A 6,000-nucleotide genomic window follows, 5' to 3' on the forward strand; every position below is an offset into this window, starting at 1 on the left:
GAATATAAGGCAAAATTGGTATTTTATATAGTTTTTCAAAATGAGGGTAATTTTATCTTTTGACTTTTTAATTATAATAATAAAAAACAAAATGGACACTACACATCCAACCTCAATAACCTCTTAACACCATTAAAAGTGAGGGTAGTAATAATTTCATAAATAGCAAGGTTCAATTAATAATTAAGTTATAACAAAAAGTGGGCAACAACAAGTATTTTTTTGGTTTTTCTGTATTTTAAATATTAAAGTATGATTTAGTATATGAAACTTCAAGAAAAAAATTTGGGCTTATTTTATATATGTATTAATGACATCTTTTATCATAAAAATCGTTCTTGAAAACATACATTACCAAACTCCAATTTGTTCTACAAGCATTCTCAAAAGTTCAATGCATTAGTTTTACCAAACGGCCAAAATGTTCCTTGATGAAAATGCTGAAAAATAATTCTGGAAAAGAATACCGTTCTCAAGAAAGATCGCTATCGGACGCATACTTAGTTTCTCGGGCCTTTAGGGACTAAGGATTGAAACTTTTAAAGTTCATGTCAAAGCGTGTTTTTTTCTTTTTTCTTTTTTTTTTTTCGACCTCCCCGTGGGAAGTTGGGATTTTAATTGTTTCACTAACCCACTATTGGCAGTTCACGTCAAAGTTAGATTGGGCTTAGGTTGAAGGCAAACATAGGACCTATTTAATAACCCATTGAAAAATAGTTTCAAGTGTTTTTTGCTTCAAGAAGCAGAAAAATTAGCCAAAATCTGTTTAAAAAATCCGATTCATTTCACATGCCTTTTGCAATTTAAACTTAAATTTATGAAAATTTTTGCTTCAAGAAACATTTTTATGCAATAATTAGTTATGTGTCTATTTCTTGAAACAAAATTGGATGTAAGTTGGGTATAAATGAGACAGTTTTAGAATGGTATTTGTGGAATTTGGCACTCTAAACATAACAATAGCAAATTTCGTAAATTTTATTACACTTTTCAAACTTTCTACTTCGAGAAGCAAGTTTGATCAAACTCCAAAGAAAATGTTTTTGCTTCAAAAAACACTTAAAACTCTTTTTAGTGTTTTTCAAAGCAAAAACACTTGGTGAATTATCAAATGGATCTTTACTCACATCTCTTACATCTCCATGTACTTTTAATATATAATTTAAACATACCACCGAGGAGAATAGAATTTTCATCTTTTCACTCAAAGGCATTGATCATTGCCAACGGATCAACACTAATCATAGTTCAACCCCAGCTTGCAGCTATTTATTGACGTTCAATACCCAAGTGGTTTATTACGGGGGGGGGGGGGGGGAAATCAAGAGGCTTAATTATACTGTTTCTACTGTTCTAATTCCACATAAAAAATTTGGATTCCAACAGTATATGGCTCTAAGGTTTGGTTTGGATCAAGTTTTTATAAGGCCAATTTGGATCAGTTCTTATTGATCAAGGTGATTAATCACCCATCCATTTAGTCTGAACCAAACTAAACCCAGGAACAAGTAGAAACTAATCCAATGAGAACTTAAACCAGTTTAGACGGAGTAAATTGGGTTGAACTAGGGGTATCAATGGGCTTGGGCCACCCTTGAACCCTAGTCTAACCCTAGAGAATGAAATTGGAACCCAAGTTCGGCCCAACCTTGTCAAGGTTTTCAAATTCCTAACCCTAATCCAACCCTAATAGGGCCTGGCCCAACTCGGCCTGCCCTGATAAACCCTAATAAGGTCAGGTTGGCCCTGACTAACCGGGCCCTGATTTTACATTTTGAGGAGTTAAAAGAAGCATTTTACAATAGCAGAGAATCAAACCCAAAATCATTGTGTTGATAAACGCTACCTTTACCGTCTAATCAACGTTGCACTTACAACAAATAGATCATTCGTACAATAAATATATGTTTACGCATAATTTTAATAAATATTTGTTCATTAAACTCTTACTTTTAAGAGATAGAGAGAAAAGATACTATCTTTGCTCAATTCTCCAATTCCCCTACGATAGTGATTCTATTCTTCCGCACTACCTTTCTGTTATAATGCCAATGGGTTGATAGCAATATTAGTGAGCATTTTTTTCAAAATGTTCAAAAAATCCATTAGGAGTTAAACAAGGGATAAAGTGTAAAAAAAAAATCCAAAAACATTATGGCATAATGTTTTCGTAAAATAGACTATGTTACTTTGAGGGAGTTCAAGAAGAGTAGAAGAAATGCTATGACTTATAGGCCAAGAAGATGAGAATAACGATCGCAATCAGTATAAGGAGGATCAAGGTGACAATGCTTGCTAACATCGCCATCGCCATTACCATCAGCGTGCAAAAATAAGGCGGAAGAGGGAAATGAGAGGAAGAAGATGGGGGAAGGAATCCTCTTTATCACCCACCTTTGTGTAAGGTTCAATTTTCAAAATAAAATTTCAATTAAAAAATAATTAAGTCATTTTTAGAGACAATATATTTTGATCATATTGATTTCTTTTACTTTCAATCATTAATTGGAAACCTTCCTTGATGGTGCCTAACGTTAGAGTATTTGAAAGGTCATGTAAAATATTCATTGTACCAAACATGACTTTTCCGAAAAAGATTTGAAAGCCTATTGAAAGATGATTTCTAAGTAATATGACTATTTATTAAAATTAAAATTAAGATTAAAAAATTGAGACCATTTAAGTATAATCTAGTCTACCAAACAAAGAAAAAGGGGTCAGATTTTCTAATACCACCTTCAACAATGACGGTGGCCGCTAAGACTACACGGCTGGCTTTTTGTTTTTGCATTTTCAGGCAAGGTTTAAAGTATTAGTACGATATGATATTAGCCGATATGTATTCAATATGGATACAATCGATACAATACATATTGATATGTCACTCTGTTGAATTGCATTAAAATACATTGACTAATAGGCACGGTCCGACATGACAACCAGTGTCGCTGTGTCGGTACCTGGCGACACCACGGACTTGTTAGACGATTTTTACTTTTGAAAAGTTGAAAACCCTGGTCTTGCCTTAGCTTTATGCAGGTTCTAAATCTGATGATGCGGCAACGACAACAAGTGAAGAGAAATGAAGAACAGAGGTTGTGAGTGAGAGAGAGAGAGAGAGGAGAAATGAAGAATAGAGGGAAAGGAGATACGGCAACTAGTAAAAGGAAGAAAAACATAACCACTCTCTCTCTCTCTCTCTCTCTCTCTCTCTCTCTCTCTCTCTCTCTCTCTCTCTCTCTCTCTCTCTCTCTCTCTCTCTCTCTCTCTCTCTCTCTCTCTCTCTCCCCCCCGACTAATGTTAGACACTGCAAGAGCAGCCCCGCCTCATGAAAGACTGCACTTGCAAGGCATCTAAGCTTGACAATGAAGACATTGTGATTTGTGAGACACTGCAAGGAGCAGCCCCACCTCATGAAAGAAGCCGTTTACACTCGGCACCACCTCGCCGCCACTCATTTTGACTACCTCTGCTCTCTCCGCCTCTACTCTTACCAACTTTGCTGCCGGAGAACCTCTCTCCGTCTTTGATCAAACCCCATCTTTTCTCTTTCAAAATCCCTCTTCAAGAGGATCCTTCCATTCAACATAGCCACCACCACCCACCCCCACGTCCACTCACGACTCCATCTCCAAAACCTCCTTTGCCACCTCCTGCTTTCCCTCCTCCATCGCCCGAATAATCGCAGTTGGCAATATATCACCAACTTAAGGAATATATCGTGTCACCTAGGGGAGTGTCGTGTTGCCCCCAAGCGACACGGCGAAAAATCACCCCGTGTCGGCGATTTAAGGTACAGTGCTAATAGGCCCATTACGATACAATACTCGATAGGAGACAATACATTTCTTAAAATCACTTGACGAATACAATACTCCGATAGTGTAAACCTTGTTTTCAGCTAATGTCATCATGTGAAGTTCGATCCTGTGAGTCGCTAATCAACTTACGGGGACAAGAAGTTTCCTTTAATGCATATTGATACGTCTCTTTATTAAATTACATTAAAATACATTGACTAATAGGAGTCCGGATCGTCTCCTCCAATGGCTGTTGACCACAAATTAAGGGGGACCTACAAAATTAAGGTGATGGAGTTTTTTTTTTAATGTTTTATTTATTTGTAGACCCCACATAGTTTGTGATTGTAAAACCGTCTCTGTCAGTGGAGATGATCCACACTCGACTAATAGGCCCACTACTATTTGAAACGATATATTTCTTAAAGTCACTTGACAAATACAATACTCTGATATGTAAACTTTGTTTTCAGCTAATGTCATCATGTGAAGTTCTTGTGAGTCGCTAATCAACTTACAAAGACAAGAATTATCCTTTATTATTATCATTTTTTGGTCGGTGATGATAAGACAAGATATTAATATCATATTTCAAAGACAACTTTTTGGAATAAGAGATTATAGTGATAAACTAATGCCAGTCATTCTCGGCAACTGATTAAAAGTCAGAATTTACTTAAAAATAATTTTGAAGAAACATTCAAAGGAGAAGAACGAGAAAATGTGATAGAAAATTTCGATGATAAGTCAGAAGACCCAATCTTTTTTCCACAGTTAGAAGAAAGCTTAAGTCATTTTATCTTCATTTTTTCATTTTCTATCCATGCAAGAAATTATCAGATTTCCATGCTATATTTTCCGGTCTAAAAATTGAAAGGAAAATTGGACTTTACCTATTTTTCCTCTCTTATTTGTTCTCTCCTTAATTTTTTTTATTTTATTTTTAATCATTCATTGGAAACAATCCTTGATGGTGGCTAATGTTGAAGAATTTGCAATGTCTGCAAAATGGAAACTGTGCATTTAAAATATTCAAAGTCTACCAAACACGACTTTTCAAAAAGATTTGAAAGCCTATGGAAAGACAATTTATAAAGTAACATGACCTGTGATCATTTAAATACAATCTAGTCTACCAACCAGATCAAGGGTGCAGATTTTTTAAGACCACTTTCAAGAATGACGGTAGCCGCTAAGATTATAAGACTGCCTTTTTATTTTTGCAGCAAGGTGTTTTTAGGCAAGGTTTAAAGTATTCCACAATTCGTGGGGTAGAGGATGTGAGAATGTTGCTTCTCGAACCAACAGTCGTCAAATGTCTCTGGTGGGCACTGGCCGACCCAGCTGGAGGCCCGGCCGACGGGCGCGGCATTCCTTCCTGGCTTCCGCTTGTCGTGTCTTGGGTTTCGCCCTTGCTTTGTAGTTCCAAGAAAAAAGTATTCCACAATACAATATGATACTAGCCGATACATATCCATATTGCAAACAACCAATATGATACAATTGATACATCTCTCTATTGAGTTGTACTAGACTACGTTGATCAATAGGTCCAGTATGATAAAATACTCGATACAAGATAGTATATCTCTTAAAATCATTTGACCAACAATGACACTCCGACACTTAAACATTATTTTTAGGTAGAGTCATTATATGGAGTTCGTGTGGGTTGTTAATTAATCAACTTACAGGGACAAGATTTTTTCTTTAATTTTTTATTTGGTTGGTAGTGGCAACCTTGTCCACCTCCCCCAGTTATGCAATGTTCGAACTTTTGGGTTTGACCTATAAGCATTAGCCCTGTGAAGCACAAGCACTGACCCCATCAGCGTAGCCCTACTAGAGGCCTAGTATAGTCCACAGAAGCCAGTGGTGATGATCTCATGGCCAAGCCAAAGAGCATACAACTGTTCAATGTCTGAAACAAAGGAGCAGAGAGAATTCGAACATGAAACATTAGAACTACCAAACTGCTTGAGAGTGAGCTTGGGCTCATTAAACCACCGCCCTTAGTCGTATTTTAATATCATATTTCAAAAATGCCTTTTGGAATAAGAGATTATTGAGATAATCTAATGTCAATCACTCTCGTAACTGATTAAAAATCAAAGCTTTCATCTTCATTCAAAGGAGGATAACGATAAAAATCATAAATATGATAGAAAATTTCGATGATAAGTCAGAAGACGTACCCTA

The sequence above is a fragment of the Hakea prostrata genome, chromosome 4 (genome assembly GCF_041222555.1).
Source record: "Hakea prostrata isolate BN-2017 chromosome 4, UWA_Hpros_2, whole genome shotgun sequence".
Taxonomy (NCBI): domain Eukaryota; kingdom Viridiplantae; phylum Streptophyta; class Magnoliopsida; order Proteales; family Proteaceae; genus Hakea; species Hakea prostrata.